Raw genomic sequence first — 23,747 nt, forward strand, 5'->3', positions numbered from 1 at the left:
AAATTTACTCCCCTCCAAGTAGTGACGCCATTTATCTACAACCATCAGCACTGCCAATAGTTCCTTTTCATATATGCTTGACCCAAGATGTCAAGGCGCTAATGCCCTTGCCGAGAAATGTCAAGGGTCTACCTTCCTGGACCAATACAACCCCAACTCCAGAAGCATTGGCATCAGTCTCCAACACGAATGGTTTGTCAAAATCCGGCAGTCCTGGTGTTGGCACCTCACTCATAGCCTTCTTAAGTTTATCAAAGGCCTCATCGGCCCTATCATTCCACTGGAAGCCCTCCTTCTTCAGTAACTCTATTAGTGGCTGGCTGATTATGCCATAATCCTTGACAAACGGCCGATAATAGCCAGTCAAACCCAAAAATCCCCTTAATCCTTTAACATTTTGAGGGTTCGGCCACTCCACCATGGCTACTACCTTGCTAAGGTCAGTGCTTACCCCTGCATTAGATATTATATGGCCCAAATACTCCACATGACTCTGTGAAAAGGCACACTTGGACTCTTTAACATACAATTTATTGAGTCTAAGGACCTCAAAAGTGGTTTTCAAGTGGTGTATGTGCTTGGCAAATGAGGGGTTATAAATCAAAATAATGTCATTGAAAAATACTAAAATAAATTATAAATTCACGCAAGTAGGGTTCAAATATTTGGTTCATCAATGCTTGAAAGGTAGCTGGGGCGTTGGTGAGTCCGAAGGGCATTACCTTGAATTCGTAGTGCCCTTGATGAGTTTTAAAAGCGGTTTTAGGGATGTCTTAAGTCTTCATCCGTATTTGGTGGTAACCTGCTCTAAGGTCCAGCTTAGTGAAAACAAATGCATGTTTCAACTCATCAAGTAAGTCTTCTACAATGGGTATGGGAAACTTGTCATTGATGGTTATGGCATTGAGCTGTCGATAATCAACACAAAACCTCCATGAACCATTCTTTTTTTTTACAAGTAGCACGGGAGACGCAAAAGGACTATGGCTGGGTTGAATGATCGATTTTTGTAACATGTCTTTGATTAGTCTTTCTATTTCAGTTTTCTGTTTCGGGGGATAACGGTAGGACCTTACATTAATTGGCTCGAAATTGGGCTTGAGATTGATGGTATGGTCACAGAACCGTCTAGGAGAAAGGGAGTTGGGTTCGGAAAAGAGGTGTCCTTGAATTCAATTAATAGCATATTAAGGGAGTTTGTTTTGTGTACCTTCCACTGGTCATGTGGTTGGCTGCTCACTTTAATTGACAATTCGCCTTCTAGCTCCTGTCCTTCCTCGATGACTCCCAAGGCCTGGATAGAGAACAGCTACTCTACTTGAGAAAACTTGCTCTTAAGCATCCTCTAGAGTCTTTTTCCTGTTATCATCTTGCACAGCCCTAATTCTTGACTGCCCTTGAGTACCCTTCTTTTTCCTTCTTTCTCAAAGGTCACCTTCATTTTGTTGAAATCGAAGCTAATGGCTCACTCCCCTCATCCAGTCCACCCCAAGAACCACATCACAGCCTCCCAACTTCAACAATCTCAAGTCTGCCACGAATTCTTCCTCATTCATCTCCCAGCAGAATCCCAAACACGATGATTGACTTAAAACCTTATTTCCGTTGGCCACTATCACCGAGAGGGGGTGAGAGTTCAAGACCTCACACCCTAATTTCTTTGCCATACCTTCTTCCAGGAAGCTATGGGTACTTCCACTGTCAATGAGTACCATTAGTTGACAATGGTGAGCTCTACCTTCCACCTTAATGATCTTGCTGTGCGCTAACCCTTTCATTGCATGGAGAGAGATTTCTCCTTGATCTTCTCCGTCCACCTCCAAGGTCTCGCTAGTTCTTCCTCATCTTCCCTTTCCAGTAACAGGATTTGGTGTTAGCATCTATGTCTAGGAAAGTATCTATCTCCGCACCTATAACATAGGTTCGCTTAGCGTCTCCGTTCCATTTAACCTCCATTTATCAGATTAAGGGCTCCAAGAGCTAATGCTAGGACCCCTTTCCATTGTGCCCCATCTCTCTTCCTAAAGTCTTATTACCAAACTGCCACCCTCCAAAAATCACTCCTTTCACTTGGCTAAGTTGCTTCTTTAGCAGAGCCTCAATCGTCATTTCTTGCAACCTCGCACTCTCCACAGCCTATCTCACTGTCGTCGGTTGCATCATCTTCACCATGGGTCTCACCTCATCTCCGAGACCACTAATAAAACTCGATACAAAATACTCTTCTGACATATGGGGATTGTGTACCAACATTAAAGACCTCAAGTCCTCAAATTTGAGCTGATAGGTCTGCACCGATCCCAGTTGTTTGAGCTTGTTGAATTCTTCAATTATATCTCGTATACTCCTGTCTCCAAACCTTTCACATAAGTCGTCAGCGAACTCATTCAACGGGCTGCCTTCTTTCACTACGATCCATCACTGGAACCACGTGTCACCCATATCGTTCAGGTAAGCAGAGGCCAAGGTGACCTTCTATTGTTCCTGTACCTGATACAGGGTGAACATATGCTCACACCTCCTTATCCACCATCTCGGATTTTCCCCATTGAAGAGTGGAATCTCCAATTTGGGTACCGAAAAGCTCGACTGGTAACAATTAGCTTGAGCTCTCGGTCTTCTCTCCCTTATATTATCTTCAATTCCTTCTGCCTCAAATTTAAATTCCAACATTCCTAATGGTTGACGCTTCGTTCCTACTCCTTGAAGAATAGGTTTCGACCTCTCCCTCTGTAGAAAGTCAGGTGAAAGTCTTACCGGCTACTGGGATGCAAACATTCGCATGATTTGGTGCATCTGTTCCATCACCTGCTCGCGAAACAGAGCATTTTGTTCACGATTCGCACCCCGCCACCTTTCTATGGCCTGATCAATCCGAGCATCCACCCCTGCTCCAATCGAGGATTCAAGAGTCCCCATTCTTGTTTGCATCTCCATCATTGTTGTAGCCACTTGTTGCAATTGGGACTCCATATGTTTCATCCTCGTTCCTTCGGCCATATGGATAACCTTTTCCTATTCTGTCGATGCCTAAGAACACTACTCTGATACCAAATGTCAGCTCCCGAGAATTTAACTGGTTTACTCGATCAATTGGACAATCAAGAATGGTGACCAAGAAGAAGAAAGAGGGAGACAGAGAATATGAGAGAGATGAGACAAGAGAGAGAATGGAAACTTACGAGAATATTCATTAATTATTGGAGAAATGATCAACTCATATATATAGCTAATCCCACCCATCCCATGTACGATAACAGATTACTATTGCTGGGAATGTACTAGCTCCCTAATGCAGCAACAAACAATTTACAACTCCTTAAAGCATACTTTCTAATATACTACTTACTACCCTTAGTATAGCCCAATTACACTAACACCCTCTCCTTATCTCGCGACACATGACACCTACCTCTTTTGGACACGCCTCATGATTCTCAGATCCATGATTCATTTATTCTTCCTTTTGATGAGCTGAATCAGCAAGAACCTCAAGCAGAGTAGCCTTCAACTCTGCTACCATCCTCACCGATTCGATTCAAAGGGTCTCCCTAAGTTTTTAAGATGCGAACACAACAGCAATAGCCTATTCCAGATCCTCCCCTAGCACCTATACCCTCTCCAAATCCAGGTATTGAAATCACTTACTCTCCTTCTGTTTCACTGCCTAATTCTGTTGCTAGTGATTTAGACCCGCCTATTTCCCTTCAAAAAGGCATTAAAGCTGCACTCAACACCCATTGGCTAATTATATTTCTTATCATCATTTGTCTTCAAAACATAAAGGATTCCTAACTTCCTTGGATGCCATTCCTATTCCTAAGACAGTTAGTGAGGCTTTCAAAGATCAAAATTGGGTTCAAGCAATGCAGGAGGAGATGCAGACCTTGGAAAAAAATCAAACGTGGGACATTGTTTCTAAGCCAAAGGGGGTCAAGCCTGTGGGCTGCCAATGGGTTTTTAGCCTAAAATATAATGCAAATGGGACCCTAGAGAGGTATAAGGCCAGGCTAGTTGCTAAAGGATACACTCAAATGTATAGTATTGATTACCTAGAAACTTTTGCACCCGTGACCAAAATGACAATTGTGCGTATCCTATTAGCTCTAGCAACATATTATGGATGGAAGTTGTAGCAATTTGATGTGAAGAATGCTTTCTTGCATGGGAATTTAGAGGAAGAGGTGTTTATGGAACCCCTCAAGGTTTTGACAAAGCTTTTTTAGGAAAGGTATGCAAACTAAAGAAAGCCCTTTATGGGCTTAAATAGTCCCCCCAGGTATGGTTTGATTGTTTTTCTAAGGCTATGGAACTATCAAAAGGATGAAAAAAATAATCTCCAATCTCATTTTTTTAAGGCTAAAGCAACAGTCGATATATACACATACACGCCTATCATAATAGGCAACATTCCTAAGTCTAATTAGGAATTTTCCTAATTAGATGATTTCTAGATTACATTAGGAAATATATACAAAAGGAAAGAAATATACAATTGAATGTTAACAAAGCAATCAAGCAAATAAGGAAAGAGCACCTAAGGAAATCAATCACACTGATTGTGCATAATATCAGTGTGCACTAAATTAGGAAAGCAGAACAAATAAGAAAGAAGTAGCCGTCCGCCAACACCTCCCCCTCAAGCTAGGAATATATGGTGAGTGTATGTCATACATTCCCATCTTGCTCAAGAGTTTGTGAAACACTTGGCTTGATAATCCTTTCGTCAAAATATTTGCTTCCACATGTTTGGTCCAGTCATGTTGAACCGAGTTATGGGTTATGTTGATTGCGGACTTATTATCACAATAAAGCCACATAGGAGTTGTCCACTTAACCTGCAGATCATTCAACACAATTTTTAACCACAATACCTCACAAACACCTAGAGCCATAGCTCTAAACTCAGCCTCAGCGCTAGATCTTGCAACCACATTTTGTTTTTTACTTCTCCAAGTGATAAGACTCCCCCCTAAAAATGTGCAATAATCGGATGTGGATCTTTTATCCATAAGAGACCTGGCATAGTCTGCATCAGTGTAAGCTTCCAAAGTTAAGGTTTCCTGCTTATTAAACAAAATTCATTTACCTGGTGTGCCCTTTAGATAGTGAAGGATCTTTTGTACTGCCTTTAGATGACTTTCCCTAGTATCATGCATGAATTAGCAGGCCACACTTACGGCATAGGCAATCTCCGACCTAGTATGTGACAAATAGATAAGTCTCTCTGCCATCCTTTGATACGAGCCCTTGTCAACTGTACCTGTGTCAAGATCAGCCCCAATCCTATGGTTTTGTTCAATAGAAGTATCAGCAGTCCTTCCTGCAAGTAAGTCGGTTTCTTTCAATAGGTCAAGTACATATTTGTGCTGAGAAATAAAAATCCCCTCCTTAGATCTTGCTACTTCTTTACCTAAGAAGTACCTTAATTTTCCCAGCTCTTTGATTTCAAACTCCTTTGCAAAACACACTCTTAACCGATCCATCCCTTCTAGGTTGTTTCTGGTTGCAGCAATGTCATCAACATGCATAAGAAGCACTATTATTATACCTGTAACCGAGTGATGCATAAACAAGGTGTGGTCACCTTGACATTGTTTGAAGCCCAACCCGAGCATGACCTTGATAAATCTCCCAAACCAGGCCTTAGGTGACTCCTTCAGCCCGTAAAGGGCCTTTTTCAATCTGCATACAACATTTTTTTCTTCAATTTGCAACCCAAACCCAGAGGGAATCTCCATATATCTTGTCCTCTTAACTCCCCATATAGGAAGGCATTTTTTACATCAAATTGATGTAATGATTAATCGTAGTGAGCTACTAAGGACAATAGTACCCTAATATAGTATGTCGCGATCTTGGGTATTATAGGGACAAAGCTGTAATTGAGTTACAATTATAGTTAGGGGGTATCTTTGTAATTTGGTTACAGTAGATGGGTGTTGTTATTCTGTTATTTCCCTTTTTGTCTTGTAGCTTAGTTGGTTAGAGAGTTTTGTTTGGTAGCTAAGTGAGGCATTATATATTGCCTCAGCTGTAGAACGGGGATATGCTTGAATTGATAATTGAAATCTGATTCTCTCTCTACAATTTCTCTATAATCTCCCTCTCATTTCTCTATTCTGCTCTCCCTCATTTTCTCTCTAATTTCTTCCCATTCCTCTTCAATTTTCCCTCTAATACATTCTGCTCTTAACCTTAATTCAATCGGATCTTTCCGATTGTCCATTTCAGTCCGTTATGAACCCTAAGTTGATGACAAATTGGTATCAGAGCAATCATTCCTTGACTGTGGTTTTGGAAAATCAATAGTGTCCGAACAGATTTGAAGTAAGCAAGCCAGATTCGAAGCGGAGCAAGACGGTCATTAAAAGCAAATTCAAGCGACTCTTAGTGGAAGCGGATGAGTTGCAGAATTCGGCGATTCCGGCAGATACAAGTGAGCAAGCAATTCTCAATCAAGTCTTGAAGGCTAAGCCAGCAGTGACCCTCAGTTGTGAATTCAGTGAGCATTGGTTAGAAATTGCAAACGAACAGGCCGAACGATTCAGAATTGGCAGGCGACTTGGCCAAATAGATCCGATTGTGATTCCGACAAATTCTTAACGGTTGGGCTCATATTTTGGAGGCACAATTGGGCAGCTGGAGTAGGCACGGTATGGCGACTCCTAAGGGAGTTCCAGTTTATTGGAATTCCCATACGAGTAAGGCCTTCCCATCCTCAAAGTTGTTTGCAGGAGAATTTTGAAGAAACTGCAGCCATCGATTCTCGATTTTGCAGAATTTCGCTAGTTGCAACACAATCGCTCAAGGAAGGCACTGTCGGACTCGAAATTGGTAGGTGATAGAGATTGGGTCAGACATGGAAATAGAAGTCGCAACCAGTAGGGGACGGTGATTGGGTTGGCGACTTCCCTGGGCAGCTAAGGTGAGGCGATTGTCGCCTTGAATCTGGGCCCTCCTGTTCGAATATTGAGAGGGAAGCAGGTGGTAGCTTCGAAGCTGGAATTTTGGCTGTCGAAATAGATAGCAGCAATACCCAGAGGTTGTTTCTCTGCTGATAGCTGAGACGACGGGTTTTTGGTTGCAATTGAATTCCAACACTCTTCGGTGTTAGTTGCGTTTAACATCCAAACAAATTTCCGACAATTTTGGGTCGGAATTGAGGACGAAGCTGGCCAGAAGTGACAGGTGTGAAGTGGACCAAGTCCGAGGCGATGCGAGCAGACCCAAAGCGATCGCAATTGTCCAAGATTAAGCAATCTTGGTTGAAGATTTAGAGTCGGTGATTCTCGGCCGCTCCTAGGAGTGATTCAGCAATAGAGAACCCACAGTAGCACTGTCCAATTGGCTTCAAGGGTGATCAAAGCCGGCTCGACGGAAGTTTGAAAATTCTTGTTTGTCGTTGGGAGGTGAAGTACGTTAGGCAAGTCCTCCGACCAGTTCTTGATGGCTCTGAAGGTGGCGGAATAGGTCTTGGATCTCGACTAAGAAGCCCAGCAATTTTGGTATTTGATTCCAGCAAAGTTTGGAGCAGCTGGGAGTGGATTGTGGAAGGCAAATTTGGATGAGTGATTCTTGGCTGTGAATTCTAGCGCTCTTTTGCGGTCCGACTTCATTAATGAAGCAGTAATTTCAGGTGGTAATTCCAATCAAATCCTAGGCTGCTAGTAAGGTAAACAAAGGTTAATTTTGGCTTTGAATTTTGGGATAACTTGTTTGAAGAAGAGCAGTATGTATTTAGCTCCTTGGTCTTCAAAGTATGTTGATTGTGAAAAATCAGCTAAGGGGCGCAGTGCATGTTGGAGACCCTGGGAGCCTCAATTGCAGCAGAAAAATTCTTCATTTTCAGTTGAAATGGGGTCTCAATTGCAGTTGAATGATGCTGCATTTTCAATGGTTAATTTTCATGCAAGAGAGCAGCCTCAATTGTAGCGGAACAGTGCTGCATTTTCAGTAGGGTGTCCTACTCGTGAAGCTAGGGGAGGCAGTGCATACATGGAGCAGATGAGCCTTCAATTGCAGCAGAAGAAAGCTTCCTTTTCAGCTGGAATGGAGTCTCAATGGCAGCCAAAGAAGGCTGCATTTTTAGTGGGCAGCAACAAGGAAAAGAAGAACGGGATCAGCCAAGTTGACAAGGAAACAAGAAGTGTAATACACGAAGAGTGCAAGGAATTCGGTCGAATGTTTTGTGAGAAGTTGCAAGAGTTTGCAATGATACTATCTAAGGAGTATCATTATAGTTTTCCCACCAAATACTTTGATAACTATCATGGAAGTTTTAATAAGGAAGAGTTTCTTAAAATGGAGAAGCCGAAGAAGAACAAGATTGCTGAAAGTAAATCCTTGGTGTACTCCAGCTACCAACAAGTAAAAGTATTTCCACTTAAGGAGGCCCCTACTGAAGATATGGAGGAGTCTAAACGTACTGCTCCCTTGGTCTTGGCTATGGAAAGGGCTGAGGAGTGCATGGAAGAAGTGATTGGGGAGGAGGAAGTGGAGGATGACACTCAATTAGTTGGCAACTTCTCAAGCACTGCCACTAGAGCTGAGACTCCTGATGCCATTGATCTCTTGAAACAGCAAAATAAGGAGCCTAAAGAGAAGGAACAAAGGATTGCACTGAACACCTTGCTTGGAACATCTCACATGTATGTCATTGGCACGGGCACACAAGACAAAGCAAAGGTAACCTTGCAGCAAGAAGAGTTGGAGGATGGGGTTGTAGGAGTGACGGCACATTTGGAACCATTTTTGATAGCACTAAGGAAGAGGCGGATGGCTGAAATTGGTGTGGCAACAAGACATAATGTTGTTGCTGATGAGGAGAAAGAAAAGAGAAGGCAAAAGAAAAGGAAAAAACAAGATAAGAAGAAAGAAAAGCGAAGAAGAAACCGATGGGTGAAGATAGGCATTGGATAAAGAAGTAACAGCTAGGTGGTAATAAGTTTCTTGGGGACAAGAAACATTTCAAGGGGGGGGGAAATTGTCACGATCTTGGGTATTATAGGGGCAAAGCTGTAATTGAGTTACAATTATGGTTAGGGGGTATCTTTGTAATTTGGTTACAGCACATGGGTGTTGTTATTCTGTTATTTCCCTTTTTGCCTTGTAGCTTAGTTGGTTAGAGAGTTTTATTTGGTAGCTAAGTGAGGCTATATATATTGCCTCAGCTGTAGGAAGGGGATATGCTTGAATTGATAATTGAAATCTGATTCTCTCTCTACAATTTCTCTACAATCTCCCTCTCATTTTTCTATTCTGCTCTCCCTCATTTTCTCTCTAATTTCTTCCCCATTCCTCTTCAATTTTCCCTCTAATACATTCTGCTCTTAACCTTAATTCAATCGAATCTTTCCGATTGTCCATTTCAGTCCATTATGAACCCTAGGTTCATGACACAGTATTCATTTTTGCTACAGCGGCAAAAGTTTCTAAATAGTCCACCCCATAGGTTTAAGTATACCCCTTAGCCACCAACCTAGCCTTATACCTCTCTAAAGACCCATCAGATTTGTACTTGACTGTGAATACCCATTTACATCCTACTGACCGCTTTCCTTTTGGAAAATCAACCAACTCCCAGGTCCGATTTTTCTCAAGAGATGCCACCTCCACTTTCATGGCATCCTTCCAATTCTCACTACTTAAAGCTTCAGATATATTCTCAGGAATAGGTATGGCGTCAAGGCTGGTTAAGAAGGCTTTATGTTTAGGAGATAAATGAGAATAGGTCTTAAACAAATGGAGAGGATGCTTGGTACAATTCCGGGCTCCTTTTCTATAGGCAATAGGGATATCTAGGTCATTGAACTTAGTTTCAGATTGAGAGTTGACACCTGAGTTAGAATCTGTCATGGCTGGATTAGAAGGCCGCACTTGTTGAGCTAGTTCATCATTAGAATTCTAAGATTCAAAACTCAGTTTCAGTGATTCAGCATGTGTAGGTTGAGTATTTGGAGTCTTTCTTCTTGAATAAACCTTTAATGGACAAGGAGGAGAGTCAGGAGACTGATGTTGTTCTCTATGTATCATTTCTAGTGACTTGTGAGGAATATCCCAAGGAGAAGCAGGAGAATGATTTGAGGAAGAGGGAAAAATAGGAAGAGACAAATCCCTGTTTTCCTCTTCTAGAAACTAGTCTCCCCCTGAGGATAAGAATCACCAAAATAGGATTTTTCTTCCATAAAACTTACATCCGCTGAGATAAAAAAACGTTTAGATGCGGAGTTGGAAGAAAACTGAGGCAGTTTTCAGCTCTATGAGAAAAAAATAACATAAAGTGCATTTTTTTGCATTTACAAACTAAAAAAAGAACCATATGACAAGACAAACAAAATATGATAGTACTAGCTTGTTGACATGAATAAAACCACTAGAATGCTAAAAACAGATAAACCCAATTTTTTTAACATTAATGAGATTGGCATCTCTTCTCTTGATTAAGCATACTGCAAATGAAACAGTGATATCCAATTGAAAATTTTTAAATCATGATATCAGATTGACACAACACTCTGTAAAAAAAGAGTTAGGCTTCATATTATTCATGAAAGAGTACCAAAAAAAAAAACACACACACACAAAACCATAGCCAAATAGAATCACTAACAGCAATATCAATTTTGTCAACAACTTTTGCATGATAAAAATAAGGGTTAATTACTAAAACAAAAACCTGATCTGTAACAGTTTTGTCCATACCTTCTTGCTGTACATCAATGTGAGCCCTTCCACTAGATCTTTGACACTAAAATCTGACATTAAATGTTGAAAAATTCAATTTCCAAACAAATGACAGAAGTACTAAAATTATCACGTACAATGGGCTCAACTGGTCAAGACTCTCCTCAAAGGACGCGAGAAAGGGAATCACCTAAGTGGAATTCCACCAAAGGAAGCAGATCTAGTGTTCACGACCTGGGATGTGGAAGACTCACGGATTATGTCTTGGCTGTGGAGTTCAATGCAGCCGGAGATCGGTAGGAATTTTATGTTCCTAAGCAGAACCAAGGAGGTATGGGAGACTTTCCAACAAACCTTCTCAAGAGTCAAGGATGCTTCGGTGATCCTTGAAGTTAAAACAAAGATAAACTCGCAAGGGCAGTTGACAGTGACAGAGTACTACAACCAGATGAAAGGATTATGGTTGGAGCTTGATCACTATCAAGCTATCAAAATGGTATGCCAAGAGGATGTTGCTACTCTTAATCAGATCGTTCAGAGAGATCGAATAGTTGAGTTTCTAGTCGGACTAAATCTAGAATTTGATCAAGTGGGGATTCAAGTCCTGGGTAAGGATAAACTCCCTAACTTAAACGAAGTGTTTGCCATCATCAGGAGTGAGAAAAATCGAAGATACGCCATGCTTACAGAACACAACAACGAAGGGTCAGAACTAATGATTAGCAAACAGGGAGGAGGAGGAATCAAGCCTGGCAAACCTGGAGTTTAGATCCCTTGGAAATCTGGATTTTAGAATCATGGACCTAATCGTGAAGGGCAATGGTGCACTTTTTGCAAAAGGCCACGACACACTAGGGAAACATTGTTCAAATTGCACGGGAAAGAAGTGGTCTTGAGCAGGATTGGAGGCTTCAAAAATATAAAGCGCCAAAGCTACCTATCCAATAAAGATTCCAGAGAAGAAACTGATAAAGTGGATTCCATAGAGGCTGATCCTACTTAGTTAAACTCAAAGGAGCTAGGAAAATTAAATGCCTTTCTTCGGACATTCCAAGATGGAGCATCTTGCTCCTTGGTATAGCAAGGTAAAAAGCTAACCCTTGAAACTTTTACAGCTTCTAAAACTAATAAGAATAGCATGTTAACATGGTATCTTTATTATGAACATGGCATATGGAATGCACATTGATGCATGTTGTGTGAGCAAATGAATAAAAGGACTGTGTCATGGAATATTTATATATAGACATTTGGCTTGTGGAGTGCACATAAGTGCACGTGGTATGAGCATTTGTGTGTCGATCAAGTCTATATCATAGCATGAATGTCAAGCATGGTAAAGCATTGCACTGTGTATAACGTGTTTTGAGACATGGCATGGGCCACAATGTGGTATAGTAAGGCATGGTTATATGTAATACACATAGATGCAAGATGTCGTAAAGTATAATATGAGTATACGGGGCTATAAATCATAGCATGGTCATTTCTCATGTAATGGGTATGATAATTATGTCTCGCCTTAATTCCCTCCTGTGCCCTTTTTATTTCAGATATACTTGCTAGCCTTGCGGCTCACCTTGTTTTTAACATCATTCCAAGTATGGAAGCTGATATTGGGAGTGGGATGGTGCCACATCGGTCTTAAGTGGCTGTGTGTACAGGGCGATCCCGACCGAAAAGATCTTTGGGGGCGAGTTGTGAGCAAGGTGTCGATGTTGTAATTGATTAGACTCAGTTGTGTGTAAGATAGCCCCAGGGTGTGTATTTGTAACTCTTTTGCTACCAATGATGTAAATAAAAGTTGAGGAGAATTTTGGGGTGTTACATTTTGACTTGGCATATTTGTTCCTATTAACATTCCTAGAAAATTTTCGATTACGTGTTCTTAAAGATTTGTTAGTATCATTTGATTTTAAAGCTTCTACTTTTTTTGACAATATTTCAAGTTGAGATTTAAGAAAATTATTATCCATTCGAAGCTTTTCAAATTAAGAAAATAAATCATTAAAAACAGTTAACAAATTTTCATTTGAAAAAAGTTTTTCATATTCATTAATCCTATCAATAATGTCAGTTTATCATAAGAAGATGAAATGGTTACCTCTTCTTCTATATGCTCCTCTTGACTGATGGATGGAACTCAAGATTCCTGAAGATAATTTTCTTTGATATCCCTGTGTTCACTATCAAAAGCCTCTCACAAAAGATTAGAGCTAACAGATTTATTTAAAGGAGAATGCACATTCAAATCCATGGATGATTTTCAAATGAAACTGTTTTTCATGGTATTTCAGAAAGCATTTGCATAATGTTGAGCACAAAATATGTTACTGAACATGGATAAGAATTATATCTATGATATAGGCCATCTAAAGCATCATGATTTTTCAATCATTCTTATAAAAACAAGAACACGTATAAGCAGATCAAAGCATATATGATTTTTATGCTATAAGCATAATACACATATACTACTCATGCAAACTTCAAGTAATTCTTGAAGGGTATAAACTTTAGAGTTCTATTACTCAAATGCATTCAACCTAAACATGAGCAACACTAGGAAAAATTCATTGGAATACATACATCATTTCTAGATGTTTTAAGATAGCACCTCTTAGATGCGACTTCATTCTTAATCGAGTGATTAACCATTACTCGACTAAAAGCCCGAGAGAATGAATTTTCAGTAACTTAACCAAATGCTGCTTGACATCAACAATCCTATAAATACAAGAATGAAAGTAACGAGCATTCAACTAATAAAGTCTCAAATGTTCTATTAAATTTCAAAACAATGAGAGCCTTAAGAATATGATATTAAATATCAAATAAATAACTTAGGCTTTTTGAATTTATAACATAGAATCACTTGCCCAAGCATATATACATACATGTTCAAGAGCATAGATGTTAGATGTTTTTTTGCAGCAACTAAAGCACATCGCTCTTTGAATTTAACGATGCTTCAACATATTTTGAGCACCTAAGATATTACCCAACCTTAAGCTAACTCTAAGTGTTATGGGGATATATGACATTTATCCATGACACTAATGCATTAGGATACTTAAGATATCCCATGAAATCCTAGAGCAACCTATTGATATAATAGGCACATAAAAATGAGCAAGATTAATCACTAGCAAAACATAGTAAGGTTATTGGCACAACCTTAATATGAAGTATAAGACAATATAAATCTTTCAAATCAAAACTCAAGTACCATCACTTGAGTATACGATCATTTACTTAACAATCTTGATGTCTAGCACTTAAACATCAATTATGAAATATAGAATACATTACTCTAAAACCTTGGGTGATGCTGCCACATAAAATACTTAGCATATCAAGAGCAAAACACTGATGCATTATATTTAGAATTAACTCCAAAGAAAGGCATTTAGAAACACATCAATAAAACATATGGCTAAAACACTCTAGCACATATGAGAATATTAATAGATAGAACATACTAAAGGATAAACCTATAGACGTTTCTTGACTAAAGCAACCTTGACATATATCTTATCAAGATAAACTTAACATTATCCTTAATATAAAATAATACAAGAGATATTAATAAGATATGAGAACATAACATGATAAGACATTAAAGTTTTGGCATAAATGCAGTCAACATCAAAACATTTAGAATAAAAAACTCAACAATCTCCCCCTATTCAAGAGATCATCCACCACAAATGTTCCACTAAACCTTCTCCACCATTTTGTCATTAGCAAAAAAGATAAGAAGTTTGATACCGCATGAAGCATGTGAATATCAAGAGAATAACCTTCTCCCCCTTTTAGAAATTTTCATTTTTTTGAGGAATAAGCTATCAAGAGACAAAACTCTCACTGAGTTTATTGTCATTAGCTCAATGAATCTTTAAGGGAAAAAAAAAAGAAGGTTTGAGCACACTTTTAAAACTAGAGAGGCTCCCCCTGAAAATATCAATCTTCCGAAAAAGATTGTCCCATTTTTATGAAAGAGTGAAATAGAATTTTATTCTTTAAAAGATATAAGCACTTAATATCCTTTTCGAGAAGGAGAATACTATTTGACAATCATACGGAAGCAATACAAATAATAAGGAATTCTCTCCCTGTTTTGAAATATTCATTCTAAGATTAAGTATTAACAAATATTGCAAGAATATATATACTTAACAGCAAGTTGATCAAACATAATATTTAACTATTTTATTAAGAAATCAAACCTTAGATAGATTTAAATAGAGGATAAGCTTCCCCTACAAATAAGCCACAAATTCAATTAACACTCAAGGCTTAATAGAATTTAGCATTCACATCATGATGAATCAAAATTGCTAATCAGTCTTTGCATATAAGCACATACAAATATGTCATCCTGACAATTTAGGAAAACATTAATTAACAAAAGCAAATAATTGAAAATCATAAATCAAGCCTAAGAAAATTTGAACTAATATATCAAAAGCTAAAGTGTTTTTAAGCACTAGGATTCTAGACCTATGACACTTGAGTGACAAGCTCGAGCTTTTTTTAGAAATATCTATTCTATCTTAGCAACTCGAGTAACACTTCCCCATTACTCGACTAATATTCTATAGAGACCTATATCTATTCACACTTACTCAATTAACTTCACAGTTTAATCGAGTATCTTATGATACTTGCTGGAAATATGCACCACTGTATGGATGAACTTGAAATCCACATTTCAAGACTTTAATCCATGAACAATTTATTCACTCCTACGAGAACTTATCACAAAATATTATTGCACAAAAAACAACTACTTTATCCTCAAATACACAAATAATAAATTCATTCACAATAACATATATTCTCGGGACAAGCAATTTTCAAACATTCAATCATATTATCAAAACTCATATTCAATAACTCCTAGATGCATTAATTTTATTTTAAGAGATAGAATTGCAGCAAGTAAATAATCCTAAGAGAAGATCTTGATAAGGATTGGACACTCGGTCAAGAAACATATTCAATTGATCGATCCTATCATTGAATACACTTCATGTGTACCCAAATAAATCAAGAAACATATTCAAGCAGGTTTCAAGTTTCCCAAACATTTTCAAGTAATCTTAAAACAGATTTAACCACTTGATCGATCCTATCATTACTCAAGAGAGCTCAATCAACCTATCGCTTAATGCATTTATAATTTAAATCACATAAACTAGATACATAGAATTGTGCCACTCATGAGCACACCAAACATCGTCACTCATAAAGATTTTTAAAACAGTGAAAAATATTACCTATAACCTAATACAATTGTAGGCAAACCAATCATTTGACTACCACCTCATCAAAACATCAAGATTTTCCACTTAATTGTCTAAATGCAAATCATGAACATTCAATCAAATATGAATTCACTTAGGTACAGAAATACCTTAGTCAACAAACAATCATTTTCATCATAATGCAAAGATCATCCAAAACGATAAGCATAACTTCACTGCATTCCAAAACATCAACCGTAGAAGACGAACAAGCTAATTCAAGAATTTTATCAATCATACACTCAGCAAAATTCGTCATCAAAACATTAGGACGTATCACTCGATGAGCAAGTTCATTTAAGACACTAGAATATAATTTAGCATGTATTTTCACAGGTACAGACGTACCTCAATTAGCACCATAAGGTCATATCCAAAACAATTCATACTGATGAGCAAAAGGCGATTTCATCTTCAAGGCTTTAATAATCAGCAAATAGAAATAATCAATATTTAATCACATATGTAATCAAGGCAAACAGTCAAGGTTGAAAACCAAATCAACAAAAACATTTAAATTTAAAGAGATACGAGATTAGAATATATTACCTGGGGAGATACAACATTTTCTCCCAAAGATGAATTGTTTTAAATCCCATGGAGTGCATATAAAACCTATCTAAGATAAAGTACCAATCATTTGAGTGCTTGAATTTTCTAACCTATGTTTTCTCATGACCCAAGGAACAATAGATGGGCATCATTGTAATAGGGTTGCAATGGTTTGTTAGGATATTTTTACAAGTTGTTAGAAACACATGGGTGCTGTTAGGAATCAGTTAACAGCTAGCTAAGGCCTATATAAAGGCTACTTGTAAGAGATTGGGGACCATGCTTGAATTGATAATGAATTTTCTCAGTGCATTCTTCCAACTTATCCAGCTCCTTGTTGGTTGGGGCTTGAGGCTGTGAGCAAAGGGAACAAGAGGCAAAATAGAAGGATGTACATAACTCCTGCTCCTTGGTCTTTGCAGTGTTCTATTGGTGAGAAGTCGACCATGGGGAGTAGTTCATGCATGAGACAAATGGAGTCTTAATGGCAACAAAAGAAGGCTGCATTTTCAGCTGGAAACAACAAGAAATATAAGAAGGGGATAAGCTAAATTGGACAAGGAAACAAGAAGTGTGGTACATGATATGAGCAAGGACTTCAGTCATATGTTACGTGAGCAACTGCAAGAGTTTGCAATGATACTAAGTAAGAAGTATCATTACAGCTTTCCCATGGAATTCTTTAATGATTATCGCGGAAATTCTAACCAAGAGGAATCCCTTAAAATGGGGTAGCCTAAGGAAAGGTTTGGAGATCGGGGCTTGTCTAATGTGGTGGAGGAGTTCAACAAAATCAGGCAGGTAGGGTCGGTGATGGAATACCAATTTAGGTTTGAAGAGCTGATGACCTTGATGCTTAATCATAACACCTATTTAACATATGCTTAATCATAACCCCTATTTAACAGAGTCCTATTTTGTTTCAAGCTTCATAATTGGCTTGAACGAAGAGTTGAGGCCAATGGTGATGATGCTTCAGCCCAAGACCTTCAAGCATGCTGTTGATAGTGCCAGGCTCCAAGAATTAACATTGGAAGCACTGAAGAAGAAACAGAGAGATAGAGATGTTGATGGAACAACATGGGATCAGGTAAATCTGATTGAAGGATCTATACAATCTTATATTGGCTCTACGGAAACTGGCCCTAAAGCTGATGAACTTGGACCGATAGTAAGAACGAAGCTGGAGGTTGAGAAAAGGCATTCTCTCGATGGGATTTTGGTTCCAAAACAGGCTGAATTGTCCTTAACTTGGGATAAAATAGGCAACGAGAAGGTGAAGACAGCACTAGCTGGGGGAAAGTAGAGGGATATAGCGGAAGAAGCCAAAGGTTTTGCAGAAGGAAACACAACTTCTGTTGTTGTGTTGTTTTTTACTTCCACTAGAAAATCCAAGTTGTTGTCTATTGCATTAAGGGATGAATCGATGGCTGATCATGTCCATAGATTGGAGACCAAGTTTTGGGTCAACTTATGCCTGGAATTGATCTTGGAAACCAAAGAATGAAGATGAAGAAGCTTAGAAGGAGAAAGAAGGAAAAAGGAATGAAACAGATTGAGAGAGCTGGTATTGGGAGCTATGTGGAATTTTATATAAATTTCTCTCTTCTCTTGTTTGATCTTATTGGTCTCTCTTGAGTTTCAAAATAGGGTTTGTTTCACCCTATAATCCTCAAATAAATGATGTATTTTGGTTAGGTTTCAAACTATGTAATTTTTGGCTGATTTTGGGAAGCGTTTTGTTCGTCCGTTTCATTCTGGGTCTCAGGAGTTGACTTTTGAGAGTGAAAATTGACTCTATATGTCTAGATGCGGATCGATTAAAGTGATGAAGAAGTCGACTTCGACTTCCCGGTTTTAAAAGTTGACTTCTCGTTTTAGATTGTATATGCTTTACTGTTTTGAGCATAACTTTTAGTAGAAAAATCGGATTCGAGATCCATTTGTTGCGCTGTAAACTAGACTCGATAAGCTTCAATTTTGTACTGAATTTGATTATTTGGCCGAGTCTTGGGTGGTTTCTTTTTAGTTCCAAAATATGTCTAGATGTGATTGAAAATCTTTTTTCTATTCTTCATGAAACATGTTGTCCTTATATTTGTGTACACCCAATGCATTTCAATCATTATTATGTGAGTATAATTGGTTTGTGCATGTCGTTATAAGTGGTCTTATGCATGGGTTTTGTGTGGAGTACAATGTATTTGTTATGTATGGCACGGTTTTGAGAATTACATGTGATACTTAATACGCGCTGTGGATCAAATCCGCTGGGATATCCCCTACAGTGATAAATCGAAAGCTCTCGTGGGCTCTAAAGCCAGACTCATGTCAAACTTCGGTGGGCCATAAGGTCGAACTTGTGTGAGACCTACATCCCATATTATGATTATGTTAAGTGGTATTATGGGAACTTGCATCTTATGTTCCATTCATAGACATTGTGGTTTGACTTAGCCTCTTTATGTATGCATGAGCGGGGATGTTATCATCATTTATGATTGGATCCTGTTACTCTTGTTTCCATTTAATTCTATATTATTTGTTAGGCTTTATATCTCACTTATGTTTGCATGATTCCAAGTAAGGCAAGACTACGATTGATGATGAGTCTAGTAATGTGGGGTCCAGTGTCTAGACATGTACAGAGCTGTCCTAGAGAAAAAATCTTCGAGAGTTTTATCATGGTGTTTGGTTCTATGGATGTGTAGCCTTTATGGGCCTTGTTTTATCTTCTTTTGTAAAATTTCGGGTATATGGCCCATTTTATGTGACGGTACGATATCCAGTTTTGTTTATATAGTTTTGCTGTAATTATTAACTATTGTGATGTGTTCTCTTGTAACTCTAGCATGTATCATCTATTCTTGACACTTCTCCCTTAGAAACCCCGGCCGAGGAAGCAAGGGAAAATGTTAACAATAGATGGCACCTACTGGAGTTACAAGAGAACACATCACAATAGTTAATAATTATAGCAAGACTATATACACAAAATTGGACATCGTACCGTCACATACAACGGGTCATATATCCGAAGCTTTACAAAAGAAAATAAAACAGGACCCATAAAGGCTATACATCCATAGACCCGGACACCATGATAAAACTCCTGAATATCCTTTTTCTGGGACAATTCTGTACACGTCGAGACACTGGATCCCACATTGCTAGGCTCACAATCAACTGTAGTCTTGCCCTTACTTAGAATGATGCAAACACAAGAGAGCTGCAAAGCCCAACAAGTAATATAGAATAAAATGACAACAAGAGTAATAGGGTCCAACCATAAAGGATGACAACATTCCTGCTCATGCATACATAAAGAGATGGAGTCAAGTTACAATGTCCATGAATGAAAAATAATATGCAAATTCCCATAATACCACGATAGCATAATCATAATACGGGATCTAGATCCCATGCAGTCCGTCCTTATGGCCCACCTGAGCTTGATGCGAGTTCGGCTTTATAGCCTACTCAAGCTTTCGATGTATCACCGTAGGGGATATCCCAGTGGATCCCCTTGGTAACGCACATTAAATATCACATATAATTCCTAAAATTGTGCCATGCATAACAAATACATCGAACTCCACACAAAACCCATACATAAGATCTCTTGTAACGACATGCACCAAACCAATTATACTCACATAATCATGATAGAAATGCATGGGGTATACACGAGAATAAGGACAACATGTTTCATGAAAGAGAGAAAAGATTTTCAATCACATCTAGATATCTTTTGGGACAGAGAAGAAATCACTCAAAACTCAGCCAAATAATCCAAGTTTAGTACCAAATTGAATTTTATCGAGTCCAGTTTACAACACAACAAACAGATCTCGAATCCGACTTTTCTACTAAAAGTTATGTCCAAAATAGTAGAGCATGCGCAGTCTAAAACTAAAAGTCAACTTTTAAAATTAAGAAGTCGACTTCCGGGAAGTCGACTTTTGGAATTGGAAAGTCGACTTGTTCATCACTTTAGTCGATCCAGCCAAGAGCTTAACATACAGAGTCGACTTCCACTCGCAAAAGTCAACTCCTGAGACCCAGAATGAAAACGGACGAACATAATGTTTTCTAAAATCAACCATAACTTACATACCTCAAAACCTAACCAAAATACGTCATTCCTTTGAGGATTATAGGGTGAAACAAACCCTATTTCGAAACTCAAGAGAGACCAACAAGATCAAGAGAAGAGAGAGATTTACAAATAATTCCACATAGCTCTCAATAAAGGTTTTTCTTAAAAAACTTGGGAGTTTACACCAAAAAACAAAGGATCAAGAAAAAAGAAAGGAGTATAACTTGCCTTAGCTTCTCTCTTTGACACTCTTTAGTCTTTCTTTACCTTCAACACTACTTGTAGACTGCCATACATAGAAATTTTCAACTCTTTTTAACCACCAAAACAGAGAAAAAATAGAGTTCTAGGCTAGAGAATGAGCTACATGATGAATTTCTTACCTTGAAGCCTTCTTTGACCTCCATAGCTGCCACTAGAAGAAGAGAACCGAAGAGGAGAAAAACCCTAATGCTGGAAGAACTCCCCCGATGCTCCACTGCCTCAAAATGGCTCACTCTCCAACTTTGGTCCCTTTTATACTTTCTTCACATTTTGGTTTAATTTTTATTTCTCAAATTTTCAGCCCTTTCAAGCCTTTTTAATTTCCTCATTTGCATTTAATTTATTTACATTTCATAAGCATTTACCTTATATTTAAGCCACTTCGCTATTTTGACTTGCTTCATTCCTACTTTGACTTTGACTATTCCACTCCCTTTGCTTGCACTTTTTCTTTGGCTTGTCAACACTTCCTTAACCTTTCAAGCCACCTTGGATATAACAAAATAATTTTCCAAGTTAATTTCCCACATGTTAAAAAATTCATCGGCCAGGGTTTCTAAGGGCAGCGTCATCATATACCTTCTTTATTCTAAAGGGAATATTCATCTTCTATGGACAAAATAATTGTCTATGACCATAGCACTTAATTGATGAACTGTTGGATAGTTACAAGGACTTATTTGTTGAACCCACAACCTTACCTCCTACCCGAACCTTGGATCACTCCATCAACCTGAAGCCTAATGCGGAACCCATCAACCCAGAAAATCGAAATTGAAAAGATGGTGAAGGATATGCTAAATCAATCTTTCATAAGACATAGCCAAAGCCTTTTTGCCTCACCAGTCCTCCTAGTTAAAAAGAAGGATGAATCTTGGAGCTTTTGTGTTGATTACCGCAAATGGAATTCCTTGACAATTAAAGATAAATTCCTAATACCCTTAGTTGAGGACTTGATGGATGAATTACATAATGCCCATTTCTTTTCAAAACTTGACCTGAGGTCTAGCTACCATTAGATCAAAATGAAGCCTGAAGATGTCCCTAAAACCACTTTTAGGACACACCACAACCATTTCGAAGTCCTAGTGATGCCATTCGGGCTCACCAATGCCTTAACAATATTTCAGTCCCTAATGAACCAAATTTTCGATCGTTACCTAAGGACATTTGTCCTAGTGTTCTTTGATGACATCCTCGTATATAGCCCCGCCTTGGACAAACATAAATCTCACCTTGAAACCACCATTGAGGTTCTTAGATCTAACCAACTTTTCATTAAAAGCTCAAAATGTGCATTTGGACATAATCAAGTCGAGCACTTGGGGCATTTAATTTCTTGGGCAAGGGTTAGCATCGACCCTAAGAAGGTGGAAGCTATGTTGGCTTTGCCCAAACCCACTACCGTGAGGGCCTTAAGAGGATTCCTTGGGCTAACGGGTATTATCGTCAATTTGTTAAAGGATATGAGACTATAAGTAAACCTCTAACATAACACTTAAAGAAGGGAAGCTTTAATCGGGGGCAGGAGGCCGAGACAGCCTTTGAAAAGTTGAAGAGGGCAGTGGGTAGGGTTTCATTTTTGGGGCTACCCAACTTTAACCAACCATTTGTGGTAGAAAGAGATGCTTGTGGGAGTGGCATTGGGGCAGTACTGGCTTCTTAAGTTTTAAATTTTTATTGCAACAAAAATTACAATCTCAACTACAAAAGAAAGGGTGGCTAAATTAATGGGATTGGATTACTCAATACGATATCGGAAGGGCAAAGAGAATGTGGAAGCAGATGCCCTCTCAAGGTGTCATGAGGATGGGAATTTGGAAGCCATCACCATGATAGTACCGGAGTGGTGTAAGGAAGTGGTGGATAGTTATGAAGGGGACGAACGGATGCAAGAACTCATACAAGGGCTGGCTGTGGGATCACAGGGAATGGGTGGTTATACACCAAGGGAAGGAATACTGTGATTGCATGGCAGGATGGTCATTAGCAGCAAGGGGGGACCTTTGGAAAAAAATATTACAGTCACTGCATGAATCTCCCTTGGGGGGGGGGGGGCATTCAAGGGTCCAAAACACTTATTTAAGGATGAAACAACTATTTCATTGGGCAATATTGAAGACTAATGTGAAGGAATTCGTCTTATCTTGTGATACTTGCAAGAGGTGCAAGAATGAGAAGGTTGCTTACCTCGGGATTGCTCCAGCCCCTACCAGTACCGGACCAAGCGTGGACTAGTGTTTCCATGGATTTCATTGAGGGGTTGCCTAAGTCCAAAGGGAAGGATAGTGTGCTGGTTGTGGTGGATAGGTTCACCAAATTTGCACACTTTATAGGCTTAGCTCTTCCTTATACGGCCCAAGAGGTGGCCAGAGCTTTCATGGATAGAATAGTGGCTTTGCACGAGGTGCCGAGGGTTATTATATCGAATAGGGACAGGATATTCATTAGCACCTTTTGGCAAGAATTGATGAGGTCTATTGGGATAAAACTCCTCATGTCAATTGCTTACCACCCCCAAACAGATGGACTAACGGAAAGAGTGAACCAGAATTTGGAAACCTATCTTACGTGTATTTGTGTTCTGCACCCTAACCAGTGGCATAGATGGCTTGCATTGGCCCTATCTTAGGTTTATGCAACAACTAAAGCACATCACTCTTTGAATTTAGCGATGCTTCCACATATTTTGAGCTCTTAGTATATTACCCTTAAGCTTACTCTAAGTGTCATGAGGATATATGACATTTATCTATGACGCTAATTCATTGGGATACTTAAGATGTCCCATGAAATCCTAGAGTAACTTATTGATATAAAAAAGAGCAAGATTAATC

General features: G+C 38.8%; 1 protein-coding gene across 2 annotated transcripts in view; it reads right to left on the bottom strand.

Moving 5' to 3' along the window:
- LOC127809911 (uncharacterized) overlaps positions 1-23,747 on the bottom strand; it is an 86,445-nt gene that overhangs the window by 3,103 nt on the left and 59,595 nt on the right. The window contains exon 5 of one of the 2 annotated variants that reach the window (XM_052349086.1): positions 12,857-12,872. The exons of the other annotated variant lie outside the window; for it this stretch is intronic. The gene's annotated coding sequence lies outside the window, so the exon portion shown is untranslated. Of the gene's footprint in view, positions 1-12,856; positions 12,873-23,747 lie in introns of those variants that run through there. 2 annotated transcript variants of the gene reach the window in all.

Source organism: Diospyros lotus, chromosome 9, assembly GCF_014633365.1.
Source record: "Diospyros lotus cultivar Yz01 chromosome 9, ASM1463336v1, whole genome shotgun sequence".
In the NCBI taxonomy this organism is placed as follows: domain Eukaryota; kingdom Viridiplantae; phylum Streptophyta; class Magnoliopsida; order Ericales; family Ebenaceae; genus Diospyros; species Diospyros lotus.